General features: G+C 40.1%; 1 long non-coding RNA gene across 1 annotated transcript; it reads left to right on the top strand.

Moving 5' to 3' along the window:
• Window positions 1–14,624: 14,624 nt before the first annotated feature.
• Window positions 14,625–17,828, top strand: LOC112543573 (uncharacterized). Its single transcript, XR_003086806.2, has 2 exons — window positions 14,625–14,747; window positions 17,130–17,828. It is a non-coding gene; the product is annotated as an uncharacterized LOC112543573 (long non-coding RNA).
• Window positions 17,829–19,568: the final 1,740 nt, after the last annotated feature.

The following is a 19,568-nucleotide window of genomic DNA, read 5'->3' as shown; positions in this document are numbered from 1 at the left end:
GAAATGAAAGTTTTACAGCCACAACTAATTCAATTACTTTCAAAAGTACCTTCCTGCACAAATTGCCAGAAGATGAGCAAATGTGCCATGCATGTTAGGGGTACAGCATTTAAAAACAAAGGTTTCAAACTTTGATCTCAAGCCTTCCTATCCACATGGCATTGTCGGTCACAAATGCAGTGATGCAATCAAATGGCACTGTGAATTTTTCAGCAATTTCCCAGACTGCATTGTTGTTTTACAATAGGGATATAAAACCCTGTTTAATCTGTTAACTAGTTAATCGTTATGTTTAACTGGTTAATTGCTTAAATGGGGGCAGGTGGGCACCTTGCTGTGGGTGGGGGCTGCTCTGGCCTGGCTGGAACGCCCCTACTCCCGGTTAACCAATTAACCATTCACGTCCCTATTTTAAAATTGTGTCCAGAGATTCACAATATAACCCCCCAAAAATTCAGCTTATTCATTTGCATCTGAAGTGTTTGTATTGTCACTACTTGTTGGGACAGAGATGGCAAGAATGTTAAGCACTGATCCACCTTCAGCATTGGTAGTTTCATCTGCCACTACATTAATTCCTTCACAGGATGGCAACGTTTCCTTCAGCTCTTCAGTGTGACAGTCAAAGTCTCCAGGTTGTTAAAACTTTTTATGGTGACCTGTACGTGGTGTAACACCAGCCTTGTTCTCTAAAACCCCTCTCCATTTTGGATTGTTAAGGATATGCAGAAGTATATTTGCAGCAGAGAAGGCTTCTGTTAATTTGGGCATTTCTTTCCTCCTTGGTCTTGATATTAAACAGCTCTGCAGCTGTTTTCAGCTTTTTTAACATTTCTTTGTCCATTTTCAATCTCTCATTTCCACTTGAGTTGCATTTTCAAGATGCTTAGCACAGCTAGACTTTCTTGTAAAATTAAAAGGTACCCTGCATGATGTACAAGACAACTTTAGTCCATTTTTATGAAATATTTTAGGGTCCTGCTCTGCTGCTGCTTAGCACTTAATTTTGCCACTTTGCTCATTTTGTATTTGCTGTTGTTCCTCATGTTAGTTCAAATTAATCCCCTCAAATGAAATTAAGTACAAGATGTGTGATGCTTCCATGTGAAATTCAACACAGGCTTCATGATGTACCATCCTCAAAGTTACTGTTGCTATGTGATAGACTGTCAACAAAATGAGTGTTAGTGAATGAAAACATATGTAACAAGTTTATTTTGGTCTTTTTTTTTACATAGACTTCTAGTTCTCATAAATAAAAACATTTCAAAAACAGTTTTACAGTGATGGAATGGTACATTTCAAGGCATTCCTGTTGTTTTCATGGTTAAATCTGAAATAAATGGCAAAAATTTCAGATTCTATGATGGAGTTGACCACCATGACACAATCACATCCATAATTATGAATGAATAAGTGAAGAATAGATCATTGGCCTCTGCATACCTGTAGAGATAGTTGCTCTGTACTTTTTTCAATTATACTTCAGTTTGCAAGGACAAATCAAACCTTTGATACTGAAGATTCCATTTTCAAGAGTGTCCTTGAAAGACAGTAGCCGTAAACAAATCAGTTACAGGTTAAAAAGAAATCCACATAAATAACAAAATGGAAAGAAATGTGAATGCCACTAATTGAAAATATAAACTCAAACAGCTGCAAAACAAATTACTATATACTCAGAGCTGTTCCTCAGACACCAGAGCTCAGATGACAGTCTTTTAAAGGTCAACACTGAAGTCAGTAACTTTGGAAAAGAGGTTCATGAAGATGAAATCAAATGTTCAAAAATCCTTTTTTGCCCTTGGGAGCTTGTTAGGAAGCTACTCTACCTTCTGTTACTGTTATATATCATATCATTACTTTATAAAGTAGTTTAAGACCCCTTTAGAAAAAAAAGAAGATGCTATTTAAACCAAATCCTATTCTGCTCTATCCCAAACAATACATAAAACTGAAAAGGATAAATACATTAATTTCATCTGCAATTTTGTAACATATTCATTGTCAGCACAAATAACCATAATTCAAACAGCATAGCAACTACGGACCATTTTAATGTGTAGAATGTGCCAAGTAGGGACGTAATAGTAGAACAGTTTGAACAGTTAACTGATAAGATGAGGTTATGAGAGTCCAGAGGGTGAGGCGGCAGCCAGCTCCATGGGAGTGAGACCAGAAACCAGGAGCAGGGCTGGGAGTCAGCTGTCGCCCTGCACTGCTCCCTCTGTATCAGAGGCAGCAGTGTGGGGCAGCAGCCAGCTCCCTGGGAGTGGGGACAGAAGGTGGGAGCCAGTACGCACTCGACTCGGCTTAAAAGCTGGCTTCCAGTACACACCGCCTACTGGGGAGCTGGCAGCCACCCTGCACTGAGCGCTCTGCAGTATAAGCTTTATACTGCAGAGCCAACAGCGTGTAACTGCTGAGATTTTCAGCAGTTACACGGTTACCCAATTACCTATTTTTTAACATCAAGCAATACCAAGCAATAATATGTTAATGCAATTTCTCCATTACTTAAATTAGTCTTTTGGGATTCTCACAAGCAATTTCTCTCTCTCTCTCTCTCTTTCTCTCTCTCTCATTACAAAAAAGTGAACTTACCGCCAGTTGAGTTTTCCCAAGCATGCACAGTTGCAGTGTCAGGGCCATGGCTCACACAATGGAAAGTTTACATAAAAAGTCAAGGTTTTGATGAATGTCACACTGGAAAGCCAATTAAGAGTGCTGAAAGGAAGACACAATTTCCCATTGTCTAATTGCCTCACAGCACCTTCGAGGTAATAAATTTGTCACATTGAATTATTAATGAGAAACGAATATTTGACTTGCAGCTTTGAATAGAAAATAGTTCATTATCGGTTGGCATTGTTCCTTCCAAGTAATGACTGTGATTCTACAGGAGTTAAGAAAAAGGTGACAGAGAATGCCTTTCCTCTCATCATTGTCTTTAACAAGTAATGCACCTTTGGTATAATATCCTGTAAAAGTTCCAGTAGAGGAGTAAAAAAGGTGCATCTAATTTTTAGCTCTTACAGGCCTTTGTAGTTTGTTTATCTAGCTTTATCTGGGCTCCTAAAAATACATTCTCTCACTGAATGACTTCAAAGTTCCAAAACATTTAAAACTGTCTATGTAAAAGCAAAAGGAGCACCATAAACCAGAGATCACTTTTAGATTTATGTTGCTCTTAAAGTCTCTTTGCCTTTAGCACAAAGTGTCACTCATGTACCTGGGACAGGACATACCACTGTATTTATTCTGAGTCACAGTCATAAATTAATAGCACAGATGCAGTGACTCTCTAAACAGAAGCAAAAGTTAAATAAGTTCCAATGTGTCTTTCTGCCACCAATAAAAGAACACAGGAAAATAGCCTGGGTAACTTAAATATTCCTTTAAAATGAAAAATAGGAACAGCTTGAATGAAGCGCTTTCACAAGAATATCTATTTCCAGATACATAGATGTGGTTATTTTGTACCAGTCACAGCAATCTATGGATTGTTCACAAAATACTCAGTGTTGGTATTTGAGACTCAAAATTAATCACCCAAAACTAATAACTGTAGTTCTTTTCCCTTATTGGATGACTAGTGTCTTTATAAAGTGCACTAGCAGGTCAAATACAGACACCCTTAAAAACAGTCCTGGTCTTTTTTAGCTTTTGAGAAGGTATTTCTTAAAGGGAGCACTATTCCCGACAGGTTTAAAATGTGTGATGCAGCTTGTACTATTAAAAAAATAGAGATAATTTTTAAGTACATCCACTATTATATATCAAACATCTAGTATGTATATTTGCAAACTCTCATAACTTCAGCCATTAAAATCAATTAGACATCTGCTGGAAATTGTAAATAAGCTGCTTGCACTCAATAAAGACAAACCAATGGCCTTGTATTAATGAAGTCAACAAGTTCCAAAGCTAATGGCATTCTTTGTAAGAAAATTTCTTAAACAGTGAAACGTTCCATTTTTCAGCCCAGGGTCAATTAAGTTGGTTTGTTTCATCACTGACCCTTCCAAAAGTGAAGTAATTTCCTTAACACAACACAAAAAGAAACCCAGAAAAAGAAGGTTACCAACTTAGAAAGTATCACCTGTAACCCATATGCAAAAACCATTTTAACAATCTTCACATGAAACACGAATTAAAAAAATATAACCAAATAAATTAATACTTTGCAAATATCAGGCAACAACATAGACAAGGCAGGAAGGAGAACGATGAAATCAGAAGGAAAAAATGGGAGGAAAACGTCAAGGGGGAGAAGGCAGGAGGAGACCACTAGACCTTCAAGTGCTCTTTAGTCAAATGTCTCTAAAAATGGGGATCCCAGATTTCCTCAAACTTGCACAGTTGTACCCTGTGGAAGGTGATCCTTCCTTTGGATGGTAGGTTAAGATACCATCTATACCACATACTGCTGCTGTCTACAATAGTCTTATTGTAGGGATGGGAGCAGAGAAAAACGATCATGTGTCAGGAGGGACCTAGTTTGGTGTGACACCTGAGGTGGGATGGCAAAAGCTTCCTAAAAATTGAGGGGCCCAGTGAAACCTGAAGCCTAGCCCAGCTCACTTACTCTGGCCCTTCCCTCTAGGCCCCACACTGGAACTCTCTGTTCTCCCAAAGTCCCTGCCCTCATGCCCTCCCTTCTCTTGAGACCCTGTCCCCACACTGCCTCTTTCCCTGAGGCCCCACCCCCATGATGCCTTTTCACCCCAAGAACTTGTCCCTCCATCCATCACTCAAACTTATGTCCAGTAAAAGTGGAAGGACTATGCCTTTAACCATGGGGAAGTTCATGGCTCCGACTCCCCTGTTTCGGTGCCCCCTGACCAGAGGCAAGGATCAGAAGCTGGTGGACATCTGCTATGAGAAAGGGGACTAACAGAATTGCCAGGCACCTGGGCCAGGTGGGGGGGGGGGGGGAGGACTGGCTCTGTGCTCCCAGAAGAGGCAGGGCCTTGGACAGAAGGGGTGGGGCTGAGGTTAGCCATACACACCCCTAACACAAGCTCTTCAATGCTGCCTGGAGCACACTGTGCAGGGTTCTGGTGTCAATGTAAAGGCCCCAGGACTCTGGCCACCACTGCAGCTGCACTAGTGGCAGCGGCAGACAAGAGCTTGGGGTCCTTTTGAATCACCGTTCCCCAGGGCAATTGCCCCATTCTCTCCCTTCCCCTCACCCCCCAGGTGGACCTGGCTTTGGTGGAAACAGAGGCCTCTCAGTACACATTTTTGCCTTGTATGCACACTCAGTAAAGATCAATTTCCTACAATTCTGGCCATTTGTTGTATCACGTATTTCTAACAGAATGCTTAGATTATGTACTTGTCATTTATTAATCACTTATGAGTGGACCCTTCATATGAAGTGTGAGCCAATGGGTTATTGGACTATTACAGTATCATTTGTAGTTTTGTGGTACTTAGCCATAGTGGATTTTTTTCATGATACACATGGAAGTAAAATGGAAAGCACTGGAAGCCTGAATCCTTGTTACAAAGTCTGCACTTGAAACAACTTTCGATATTAATGTTTCTGTTCCTGTGGAGCCAATCTGCAGTCATGTGTAAAGAACAAATCTTGGTCCTCTTGAGCAGAAACAAAACTGTTGTTCAGAATCTTTTGTGATGCAACGTTTGTTGATCTAACGAAGCACACAAGGGGCATCTTTCAAATACAAGTGTGCCTTTAGCAGGAAATATTCTAGATGCCAGCATTTCTGGTCCATTATCAGGACTTTGTAGAGAGGAGGCTGCATTAGAGATTCAGCTATTTTAATTTTGCAATGAGTTAGACTTGATGCCTTTGATGTATTGTATATCAATAAGACCTGTAGTGGAGACCTTCTGATTTGATGAATAAGAAATGGAAATTCTGGTGCATAATTATCACAGTAATGTGCTTTTTTTCCTGCAGTTTCATAAGATTTTTCCATTATGCTTGCAACAATGAACCCAAAATCACTCACAGGTCACAAAACGCAGCAGTAAATCTGCCTTGTTGGAAGTAATTAAAACTAGAGCTGTAATTACAGATAGAGTTCACCAACATATGTGAGAAAAGACTCAGATTATCAGTGTTCTAGACTCATTTCTAATGATAATGTATATCAGGCTACCGAGTCAGACTAACAAAGGTATTTAGGTGCCTCAAAACACACATAGAGACCTACTAGGATTTAACCAGATTAAGAGTATAACTCCCATTGTAGTCAAAAAGTTCAGAAATTTTGTAAATCCCACAACGCAGTATCCATCTCTCCAAGTAGCTAAATACCTTTGTTAAATGTGGCTTGTCACAACCATCTGATAATTGTTTCTTAGCTTGCGGGAAAACACTATTATAGAACACAATGTTGGTGCAAACATTGCCCTTAAAATCAGCCCAGAAAAGGGGATGAAAAATTAAAATTGCCATTTAAGAGTTTGATGGTCTCAGTCCAATTCCTCAGGAACAAGCATCCACACTGCAAAATGCATCACCATAACTGGCACTTTCAGTCAGTCGCCTTTTTATAAGGCATCACTACACAATTTAAGCTTCTTGTGAGTACTCTCATCGCACTCTCTTACCCCCTCTAGAGTCAACTCAAAGGCACGTTGTCAAGGCTATGAGGGGAAGTTTGTACAGTTCCCACCCCTAATGCACTTCTTCTGTTCAAGTGAAATCCTGTTTTGAGGGCTTACGTAATGCATAGGCTTTGTGCTGGCACTCTGACTCAGGGCAGTACAAGAAACTGACTGAACACAAGATTTCAGTCTCCAGCTCTATCAATCAAGAATCTTCCACCAGGTTTGAAATTTCAAACAAGAAATCAGTGAAGAATTGCTCTAACTTCTTACAGGACAATGGGGCAAAGTGCTTCTTATTATTATCCCCAACTTGAGTAAAATCTTAGAGCCACCACTCCCGTCAGGAAAGAATTCATAGGGTACATTTAGACCTTTGGCTGACCTTACCCAACCACATTGTTGTCACTGTAAACAGCACATGACTTTCTTCCCAGCTCAGAGACAAAGCACTTACTTTTTTGTGAATTATTCACAGACATTTATTCAGACCTTCATCACAATAATGTAAACTTGATTATTGCATTGCATTTTATGTAGCCATATATCCTCCTTGGAGGGTTCTGGATACAGCAATTAGATTTCCTACATCAGTCAAATTTGTTGTTGACTCCTTTGCTGTATTCACTGCAAGGGTTTCTAGTACATTATCAAGTCAATTTTAAAGAGCCGCTGATACCTTTTGGAAACCTTTGAAAAATGTCCTATTCTGAAACAATTCTGCCTCTGTGTGATGTATGTTGTATATTTTTCTCCCTTCAGTCTCAACATTTGCATGAAAAATAGCAACATCTTTCCTCAAAAAGTTCATCCACTCCTGCTGCTATTTCTTTTCTTACACCTGAACTCATAATCCTCCTTTTCTGCCAGTACAACTGGATGCTGTGAAAATTATTATTGTATCAACTAGGAGAAGAAAATAGAAGAACTGGTGAGGTCTTAAGAACACAATGTTAGTGTGAACATTGCCCAGAAAAGGGGATGAAAAATTAAAATTGCCATTTAAGAGTAGAGGCAAACCCCTACATTTTTGTCACATTTGCTAGTAGTTCTCTGATTGTCAGAGCTACTGAAATACTCAAAATTAATCTTAAAAAAAATCTTAAGGATGCATTCATTTGCAACGTATCAAAGATGCACTGGAGAAAAATAACCAGTTTTCTATTGTATTTGAATGCTGGGTTCAACTCCACTGGCAGATAGAAGTGTAGAATTCCCTTCAAAGTCACTGGGTAGTGCATCCGTGTGTCTGAGGGTACAAGAGGGCACCAGAGGAATCCATTTACCACACCCTTTCAATTATTTAAGAAAATACATGTGTGCAAATGGAATTAATTCTCAATAGTCTCTTGTTTATCTTCTCATATTTAATCTGGCAAATTATGTTTTGCAGGAGCTTTTATTAGAGATTGGCTTAATCTAAATTTTCTTTCACTATCCAGCCCTACCCCCTGCTCCACCTGTGCAGTATAATAGTCAATATCTGATAACTGACATGGAGTTTCAGTCAGGGGTGCCATTTAAGGGGGGAGCTAAGGGGCTGCATCTCTCCCCGCCCCCCTACATTTTCTACCACAGCAGAATACTTTCTCCTTCCTCCCCTCTATCCAGGAGTGAGAGCAATGCAGGCAGCTCTTTGTTTACTCCTGCCCCCCACCCCTTTAGCTCGCTGGAGTGAAAAGAAGTCAGGCTCATCAAGCCTGGGTCTTTGGTTGCTTGAAGAGCCTTTTTTCCCAGCCCATGCAAACTGTTGCTTGTGCCTGGTGGAAATCAGGAGCAGCTGGGTTAGAATCAGAGCTCCATGGGGTGCCATTATTGGCAAGAGCAGAACTGCAGCAGCAAATGCAAAACACAAAAGTGAGAAGTCAGCAAACTGCTTGCTTGCTTGCATCCCTTGGCTCTCCCCTCTCCAGCCAGCCAACAGCAATATAGATAGCTTTTCCTCTGCAGGCTCTCACCACACCTCCCAGGCTCAGCCACAGGCATTGAAAAGCTAGTTCACTCCTCCTCTCACGTCCTTGATGGCTATTCTTTGCTCTACCAACAGGAATGCAGAGGTGTATCTGGCAGATCCAATAGCAGAGCTGGGAACTTCTGCAGCACCTTTTTCAAATTCATTGAAACAAGCAGACTAAGGGAGCAGTGCGTGGGAGGGGGCTCAGAAGATGATGGCTGCAGATTTCATCATGATCTTCCCTCATCCTCACAGGTTGCTATGTTACAAAGGCTGGGAAGAATAAGCACTTTTGTAACGCCAGTAGATACAGAGCTGCTCAGGCAGGGGAGGGAGCTGCTGTGCCAGGCACATTCAATTAGCTCTGCTTTGGATGTTTCAGCGCTTCACTGCAAGAACAGCAGAGCTAAAGAATGCCCACCTGGGATCGTTCCCCACTGTCAAATAACAAAACATGAGCTGTCACATCACAAGCGTTGCTTAAATTACACTTAAAACTTTAGTGATAGAAATGTAGCCGTGTTAGTCTGGGGTAGTTGAAGCAAAATGCAGGACAATATAGCACTTTAAAGACTAACAAGATGGTTTATTAGATGATGAGCTTTCGTGGGCCAGACCCACTTCCTCAGATCAAATAGTGGAAGAAAGTAGTCACAACCATATATACCAAAGGATAGAATTTAAAAAAATGAACAAATATGAAAAGGACAAATCACATTGCAGAACAGAAGGGGGATGCGGGGGGGTGGGAAGGGGGAGGAAGGAAGGTAAGTGTCTGTGAATTGCTGATATTAAAGGTAGGGAGAGTGGGATGTTTGTGAGTTAATGGTATTACAGGTGATAATTGGGGAAACTGTCTTGGTAATGGGTGAGAAACTTTCTCATTTTTCCCAGCTTTCCAATTTTGGGGGAAATGGCAATACCCCAAGGTGGCCACCTATTCTTCCATTTAGTCTCACTTGTCTATGAGAGGCTTTCCTTTGACTACAATGAGCTTTGGGGGAGGTTACTCGGTAGGGACACACAGGCTTTTGTATACAAACATTGATTTCTCAGTAGGGTGGCGATTGCACTTTTTCATTCTAGGACTTTTTTCCCAGGACACCTTTTAAGGAGCTGCTGGTGGTTTTACATATGCAGATAAAAACAAATGCTGTCTGAAGCAGCCAGCCATTTTATAGCTGTGTGTCTGCTGTGCTATAGGTCCCCCTTCTCTTCCAACTGGTAAGTCATCTTAGCTCCTGTTTACTTACTCTTTAATGTTTCTGAGGGTGGCAGAGTCTCACAAACTTGAGTACCTTCAGTGAATGTCAGGGAGGTGATGTCTATACTCTCACATCCTTTGAGCAACATACTAGGAACCTCCTTCCAATCTGGAGTGTGGTTTGCTTTTCAGCAATTTATTTACTTTTGAACATTCTTGGAAGACATTAACTCTCTCATTCTCCTCTTCACAATTTGGACCATAAAACATTTTAAAATAATAATTGCAAGTGTAAGCAGATTTTATGCAGATTTTATTTATCTCTACTAAAGATTGTGTGCAAAGTGTCAAACTGGTGGTAAGGCTGACACCTCAAGATTTGGGATTAAAAATATCTTGCTGTTGATTTTTCTAAATATACAACTAGACTTAAAACAGGGCTTTCATTGGAATGTTATATTTGTTATGTATATAAGAATTAAGAACAATGTTCCTGTCAGTCAATTTCTAAGTTATCACATGCAAAAAAAATTGTTTTCAGATGCCCAAGTAGCCTCCGGAATGGGATTCCAGGGTTCAAAAAAGAGCTAGATAGATCATGGGGTAAATGAATCCATCAATGGCTATTAGCCAGAATGGGCAGGAATGGTATCCCTGGCCTCTGTTTCTCTGGAGGTAGGTGATAGGGGAAGAATCACATGAGGATTACCTGTTGTATCTGGTATTGGCCACTGTCAGCAGACAGGGTACTGGGCTAGATGGATTTTTGGACTGACTCAGCATGGCCGTTCTTATGTTCTTAAGGCTGCCTCCTTACCAGAATCTGAAATAGTGCCCCTGTCTGCAGCTCAGGCCAATGTAGCTACACACCTACATACCTATGTATTCATAAAGCCTTAATAACATAGTATCAACTCTACTTCACAGTGACTGGCGGAACATCTAACTTTCTGTACTACAGAGAGGTCTTTGGAGTTCTGAAGGCCCAGATTCATATATGATGTTCCTACTCTCAAGCTCTCTCTCCTGATAATTTCCTCGGAAATCATTACCCTTTCCATGTGCTTTCCAGAAAAAAATAAAAAGGTTTTGGCTTTGAATTAATTGTACTCCTACATGATCCAGATTCTGGCCTCAGAATTTTACCATCAGTACTGGGCAAATTAGTTGAAACAATAGTAAAGAATAAAATTGTCGGACACATAAAAGAACATAATTTGTTGGGCAAAATTCAACATGGTTTCTGTAAAGGGAAATCATGTCTTACTAATCTATTAGAGTTCTCTGAAAGGGTCAACAAACATGTGTACAAGGGGGATCCAGTAGATATAGTGTACTCAGATTTCCAGAAAGCCTTTGACACGGTCCCTCACCAAAGGCTCTTATGTAAATTAAGTTGTCATAGGATAAGAGGGACAATCCTTTCATGGATTGAGAACTGGGTTAAAAGACAGGAAACAAAGGGGTAGGAATAAATGGTAAATTTTCAGAATGAAGAGGGGTAACTAGTGGTATTCCCCAAGGGTCAGTCTTAGGACCAATCCTATTCAACTTATTCATAAATGATCTGGAGAAAGGGGTAAACAATGAGGTGGCATACTTTGCAGACCGTCTTTACTACCTTGAGCAGTTTAGTATCAAAGCAGACTGTGAAGAACTTCAAAAAGATCTAAAAAAACTAAGTGATTGGGCAACAAAATGGCAAATTAAATTTAATGTGGATAAATGTAAAGTAATGCACAATGGAAAAAATAACCCCAACTATACATACAATATGATGGGGGCTGATTTAGCTAAAACTAATCAGGAAAGAGATATTGGAGACATTGTGGATAGTTCTCTGAAGACATCCATGCAGTGTGCAGCGGCAGTCAAAAAAGCAAACAAGATGTTAGAAATCATTAAAAAAGGGATAGAGAATAAGATGGAAAATATCTTATTGCCCTCATATAAATCCATGGTATACCCACATCTTGAATACTGTGTACAGATGTGGTCTCCTCATCTCAAAAAAGATACACTGGCATTAGAAAAGGTTCAGAGAAGGGTAACTATATTGATTTGGGGTTTGGAACAGGTCCCTATATGAAAAGAGATTAAAAAGACTTGAACTTTTCAGCTTAGAAAAGAGGGTGATATGATAGAGGTCTATAATATCATGATAGGTGTGGAGAAAATGAATAAGGAAAAGTTATTTACTTGTTCCCATAATATAAGAACTAGGGGGCACTAAATTAAATTAATGGGCAGCAAGTTGAAAACAAATAAAAGGAAGTTCTTCACACAGCACACAGTCAACCTGTGGAACTCCTTGCCTAAAGAGGTTGTGAAGACTATGACTATAACAGAGTTTAAAAGAGAACTAAATAAATTAATGGAGGTTAAGTCCATTAATGGCTATTAGCCAGGATGGGTAAGGAATGGTGTCCCTAGCCTCTGTTTGTCAGAGGGTGAAGATGAATGGCAGGAGAGAGATCACTTGATCATTACATGTTCGGTTCACTCCCTCTGGGGCACCTGGCATTGACCTCTGTTGGCAGACAGGATACTGGACTGGATGGACCTTTGGTCTGCTCCAGTATAGCCATTCTTATGTTCATTCTTTTAGTCCTTCATAGCTTATGTTTTCTAGATCTTTAATCATTGTGCTCTTCTCTGGACCTTCTCCAATTTCTCCACATCTTTCTTGAAAGTGGAGTACTTTGCATTTGTATGTATTAAACTTCATCCGATTTACCTCACACCATTTCTCCAGTTTTTCCAGGTCATTTTGAATTTTGACCCTATTTTCCAAAGAACTTGCAACTCCCCCCAGCTTGGTATCATCTACAAACTTAATAATTACACTCTCTATGCCATCATATAAATCATTGATGAAGATATTGAACATAACCAGTCCCAAAACAGACCCCTGAGATATCCCACTTGTTATGCCCTTCCAGCAGGATTGTGAACTGTTAATAACTACTCTGATAATGGTTATCGAGTTACTTATGCACCCACCTTATAGTAGCCCCAGCTACGCTGTATTTCCCTAGTTTATTGACAAAAATGTCATGTGAGACTGTGTCAAATGCCTTACTAAAGTCTAGGTATTCCACATCCACCACTTCTCCCTTATCCACAAAGCTTGATATTCTATCAGAAATCTATCAGATTGATTTGTTCTTTATAGACCCATGCTGACTATTACCTATCACCTTATTATCTTTCAGATGTTTGCAGATGAGTTCCTTAGTTACTTTCTCCATTATCTTCCCAGCACAGAAGGTAAAGTGACTGGTCTGTAGTTTCCTGAGTTGTTCTTATTTCCCTTTTTATAGAGGGCACTATATTTGCTCTTTTCCAGTCTTCTCGAATCTCTCCCATCTTCCATGATTTTTCAAAGATGATAGCTAAAGGCTCAGATACCTCCTTGAGTATTCTAGGATGCATTTCATCAGGCCCTGGTGACTTGCAGACCTCTAACTTTTTTAAGTGATTTTTAACTTGTTCTTTTTTTATTTTATCTTCTAAACCTACCCTCTTCCCACTAGCATTCACTACGTTAGGCATCCGGTCATAATCAAACTTCTTTGTAAAAACCGAAATTCATTAAGCACCTCTGCCATTTCCAAGTTTCCTGTTTTTGTTTCTCTCTCTTCACTGAGCAATGGGCCTGTTTTGTCCTTGATCTTCCTCTTGATTCTAATGTATTTGTAGAATATCTTCTTGTTATCCTTTATATCTCTAGCTAGACTGAGCTCATTTTGTGCTTTGCCTTTCTAATCTTGCCCCTGCTAGAAAGAACGAAAGAAACTCTGAATTTGCAGAAGCATCTCTAGTTAATCGGCTGTACCCTTGTTTCTCAGGAGGAACTAGCTCCTGAATTCCACGTTTGCTGCTCCCTTCATACCCTCTTGTCTGAACTACTATAATAGTTTGATTATTCCTTTCAGTATAGCTGACAAAAACATCCATCATTTTAACTAAATGTTTTATAAAGTTAAGTTGAGCTTTCAAGAGCTGGCCATTTTCATGAAATATGTTATTATTCATAATGGCTTTAAACAGAATCTATTTTCCCCGAATGCCTGAACGCAAGAGGAGTGCTCTTTCATCTTCTGGTGTTTGCCCATTTTATTTTTATATATGAGGTGGGTTGTATTCATCCAAGCAGCTCTGTACAAAATGACAGATCCACAGAACTACAAACCTGATTTACTCAAAAAAGTCAGTCTCCCAGGCACCTGCAATATGTGAACAGTGAAGGCTGAAGGGTGGGGAGAACAGGGGCAGAAATTGGGTCACTGGAAAAATTCCTAGAATGTGAATAGAATGAAAACAGAGGGAAAACAGAATGATAGCATGGATCTGATTGCCTCTGCAGATTTCTACATGAAACAGCTATCCCCTTGAATGAGATTTCCGTGCATGCACCTGTTGTAATGATTAGGTCTTTGTCTTATATAGATACATAATGTTAATATTGCTGTACTATTTATCATGAATTCATTCATCTGCACAACAGTTCTCCCCATTCTGTAGATGGAATGACTGAGGCCCTGACCATGGGAAGCCCAAACTCTGGCATCACTACCTATGGCTGGATCACCCCACATCAAGGGATCCTTGAGTGGTGTGGAGCATAATGATTTCCACATCACAGGGGGTATGGCCAAGTTAAAAATATGGCCAGGATTTCCTTATACACCGACAATTTTTAGCAACCACACTGGCTCCTGGGGGCAATTAGCAACCAGCATCACTCAGAGCAGCTCTCAGGCCCAGAAGCACCCTTTCTTCTGATTTGCATCATGTCTCTCAGACACATCTAGTGACTGGGACCTTATTCCTCAAAGTGAGTATCCTCCACTTGCCTCAGATTTTTTTTTTAAACTTTTCTCTCCTCGCAGGACAATTCGAGAGAGATCTTCAAGGAGAACCTTCAGCCGTTCTGTTGAGAAGATTTTGGCTTAAGATGCTTACCACTTGGAGCATCTCGAGTAGAATAAGCTCTGTTGGGTAGGTAACACTCGTGTTATGCCAAAATCAAAAATGCAGTAAGTGGAGGATGCAGACAAGATGCCAAGGTTGGGCTGTTGAAGGGAACCTATGGGAGCAAACCCCATTGAAATTCAATGGGAATCAGACACCTAAATCTTAGGTGACTCAGAAAATCCCATCCTAGACCTGTCTTCTCTATAAAACCATCCCTACAAGCTCTCTCTATTGACATGAGCAGAGGGCCAGGTTCTGATCTCAATTACCCCAATGGAAATCCAATTAATTCAACTGGCTTTCCTTCAGTAGCCTGGGTCACCACATAGACTCATAGACTCATAGAATACTAGGACTGGAAGGGACCTCAAGAGGTCATCGCGTCCAGTCCACTGCCTTCATGGCAAGACCACATACTGTCTAGACCATCCCTGATAGACATTTATCTAACCTACTCTTAAATACCTCCAGAGATGGGGATTCCACAACCTCCCTTGGCAATTTATCCCAGTGTTTGACCACTCTGACAGTTAGGAACTTTTTCCTAATGTCCAACCTAAACCTCCCTTGCTACAGTTTAAGCCCATTGCTTCTTGTTCTATCTTCAGAGGCCAAGATGAACAAGTTTTCTCCCTCCTCCTTATGACACCCTTTTAGATACCTGAAAACTGCTATCATGTCCCCTCTCAGTCTTCTCTTTTCTAAACTAAACAAACCCAATTCTTTCAGCCTTCCTTCATAGGTCATGTTCTCTAGACCTTTAATCATTCTTGTTGCTCTTCTCTGGACCCTCTCCAATTTCTCCACATCTTTCTTGAAGTATATGTGAGATCGGGATTTGATCCATGGAGAAAATCTCTCTTCTACCCCACACACCAAAGTTTGCCTTACCCTTTCTGTTTTATTATTAATACAATAAACACAAAGCCAGAAAAGATACCTTCAGGAAAATCAATGCTTTTAAGATAAAACTTCAAGGTAATTCAAACACCCTGAGTCAACTGCCTGTAGTAAATTAAGTTTACAATTTTAACAAACTGTCATGTAAAACTGGCAGTGTCTGACAAATTGAATTACCATAGTAATATATCACTCACAAAAGTATTATTGATAGTGACAGGAAGATATTGAATTTAAATTATTCATTTTTTATTGATTAAATAGCACATCTTTACCATGAATGCAGAAAAACATCTGACAAACATTTTAGACTCACATTTTAGCTCCGGGAATAAGCAGTAGTCCACCCTCCTGCGCTTTTGCAACTTTTTATATGGTAGAGCCAGTAACCATTATGCTTCATACATTTGGACCCATTCAGCCCAACTTGGTGGAGATCTGTGTTGCAGTTGGTATCTGTCACTGAAAAAAGACATTTTTAAAATTACTTAGAGCTTAGTATATTTTAGCGGTATTTATTGGTGAACAGATAGCTTTCACAGCCATTTTAAGAAAACCACAGCCCATGTCCACATCTGAAGTTTAACCCACAACCACTGACCATGGGAAGCACTAGGACACTTCTGCATGTATTTGGGCCCCTTGATTTACCCCTTGTAGGGCAGGGGTTCTTAAGCTCCATTGTACCGCAACCCCTTCTGACAAAAAGTTACTATGTGTTCCTGGGAAGGCCTGACTCCTGAGTCCTGCCACACACAGCCTGAGCCCCAGTGTCTTGAGTGGGGGAAAGGGAAAAGCTCAGGTATCATGTTCAGCCCTGGTCCCAGGAAGTCTAATGTTGGCCCTGGTGACTCCATTATTATGGGGTTGCAGCCCACTTTGGGGGTGAGATGCTGAGTCTGAGAACCACTGCTGTAGGGGAACTGCAGGTGAAGGATGTATTTGCAAGTCCCTTGCTACACCTGTAACTTGTGCAGGTAATGTGGCCCCGTTTACTTCAATCACTGCCGGCAATAAAAAGAGGTCATTGCTTTCTTCATTGACTCGTGTCTTCATTCCTCCCAGAGAGGGAAAGTATTTTATAGAATGTGAAAGGGGTAGGTAAAGCTCCACATGGTTGTAGACTTCTGTCCTGGGAATGGGCTTATCTTGTCTTACAATTTACTTATCCCCATCTCCTACTGTCAACATTTCCAAATAGACAAATCCCTCAGCAGCTCCCCTAAAAAAATCACCTCAGACATACTGAATATTTCAGTTTCCTTAGGAAATATTGCCACATGATGTATGTTCCAACAACAACAATCAGAAAACAGAAAGCCTGGAAAATCTTAAAAAGCACATGCACTTTTTGACCTTCTGACTCAGATCTGTTCAGCATGAACAAGAACACTTCCTATGAAGAGATGGGGTTTGGTTTTTATTATTATTATTATTATTATGTTAGTTCCCTACAGATTTCTTACTCATCTCCTTCCCCCTCCTCCCCCATCTTTATCATTACAGCATTGAACACCATATGACAGGAATGCAATATACTACCTATACACACCAATGAAGAGAAAATTTTGTTGCAAAATAAAACTCAACAAAGGCATCCAAAACAAATCAAGAATCTGTTAATAGCCTAAGGAACAATGATTCTTCTGCTGGGATTTGTGAAATGTTGGCAGGTTTCTTCTTTCACTGAAACTGCATTTGTATCTCTGACTGTCCTTCTGTATAATATTCATCAGAGATTTTCACTCCTGCAAGCATGTAACGAACAACATAACACCAAGTACTAATGTACTGCAAGAGAAAAATACCAAGCTATGGTTCAGAATATTTTTATATTAATAAGAATTTAAAAAAAAAGATGGTAGAAAGGAAGATATGAACCAGGTAACATTTGTTGTATAGACATTCTTCATAAATAATGGAAAACAACAGTGTAGCTCTGGTATACAAATGAGATATTAACAATTTTGTGAGAGAGAACTGGGATTGCTTTGTATTTGAAATTCAACCATGAGGACTGAAACCATGTTGTCAGATAAGTGTATTACATTCATAAAACTACACAGTTTGTGTGTATGTAACATGTCTACTGAATATATTTGTCTGTATGATAAAATGTCCAATAACTTCTGCAAATTATCATTATATATTTCAAATTATTAATGTGAAACTTAGTTGTTTTTAATAAAATGCTTCAGATAAGAACTGATGAATTTATATGACATGTCTAGATAACAATGCAATGATGCCCATGGGATGCACCATGAGGCTCCAAAACCCTTATCACATACCTACCAATCAATCATAAAATTACCCTGCCCTTTAAAAGACATCTAGCTTACTTTTTAATTCAACTGTGTGCAGAAATAAATATGAATAAATTATAATAATCATTTTCATTTTTACTGAGACAGAGTATCAGAATCATTCTACAACTCCTAGTTCGACTTTACAACATCCTGGTGAGGTGGGTTCTGCTCTCCCCATTCTACAGATGGAGGAATCCCAGGCACAAGCAGTTAATTAACTTGCTCTTGGTCATGCAGCAATCATGTAACAAAGCCAATAATAGAACACTATGACAGGATGGATTAGGCCCCAAAGTCCCCTGCTGGAAAATTGTGGCCTTGCCACACCCTACTGCAGGAAAAGAGCAGAAGAGAAGTCCTCCAGGTGGACTAGAGTAGCTGTTTCCACTGCAGCCAATCAGGGTCCAGAAAACCAGTATAAAGAAGCTGCTGAGTCAGGGCCAGTCAGTACTTCTTGGGAGCTCAAGCTAGGTAGACTCACAGACAGATTAAGTAGCAGTACCTTGCACAGGTCAGTGTGGAGAGCAGGTTGCAGACCTATCTGAAGACCAGGTGTGGCAAGTAGGAAGAATCCAGAACCCTGGACAGGGAACTGCTGGGACTCTGAAGCAAAGCCCTAAGGTGAAGGCAATAACAGTGTAGACCCATGGGCAAGTGTCCCAGGGAGTGAGAATAGCAGTGAAACCTTAAGGACTGGCAACTGCTCTTTACAGGGTCCCTGGGACCAGAGGAGTAGGAAGGGCAGGAAGAAGCCCAGACCTAAACAGCCTAGAAGAAGGGACATCTGGATACCATCCTAATCCTCCTGGCTCTGGCAGTGGAGTTTGTAGACACATGGCTTTGGCCAGAGGGGTCTCTCAAGAGGGTGAACCCTTTACAAACACAATTATGTGCATTTACCACTAGATCATGCTTTCTCCCATAGTTAATTTCACCCTCCTCCCCCTCCATAAACTTTTCCTCTATAGCACTACCAGGTGGAAAAGAAGAGTTAATATCACTGTTATGATGCCACTGAAATAATATTATTGCAGAGTTAAAAAGGGGGTATCACCTTTTTTTATTCCCTCCCAGTGTGTGCAGAATAACACGGTAAAAGTAATATATCTCTATTACAGTAAGGATCTACAAAGTTAACAATCAAACTTGTTTGGCTGCTAGGGTGATGTACATTTTTCCAGTAAAAAAAAAAAAACTCTTCACCTGCCTCCAGATGACATTTTTATTTCTTTTATATTAAGAAAAAGTGCCTTTGTTACAAGAAAGTTCAGACTGCTACCCAGATTATCTCTGTCTACTTGAAATAAAAAGGAATTTGTTTTATATACTTGACCTTTGATAGGCTACTATACAATAAATCCTTTTCATTTCCTTCTCCCTACTGTGAGCGTCTATTCAGGCTAGCCTAATATAGCACCAATTGTCAGCTCTAAGTAATTTCAGCAAAAGAAACCATGGACAATTAGTTTGCTTCTAGTATAGCTCTGACCTTGTTTAAAAGCCCTCTGTGATTCACCAGAAAAATACTTAAAATAAGGAAAATTCAATGTTCGAATGATTCACAGCCACTCCAGCATGGAACTGTGTATTCAAAACATTTTCAAAAGCCCTTAACACTACAGGGGCACTTTTGCAC

This window comes from Pelodiscus sinensis, chromosome 13 (genome assembly GCF_049634645.1).
Source record: "Pelodiscus sinensis isolate JC-2024 chromosome 13, ASM4963464v1, whole genome shotgun sequence".
Taxonomy (NCBI): Eukaryota; Metazoa; Chordata; order Testudines; family Trionychidae; genus Pelodiscus; species Pelodiscus sinensis.
Note: the sequence above shows the minus strand (reverse complement) of the source record. Positions and strands in the feature narration are given on the sequence as shown.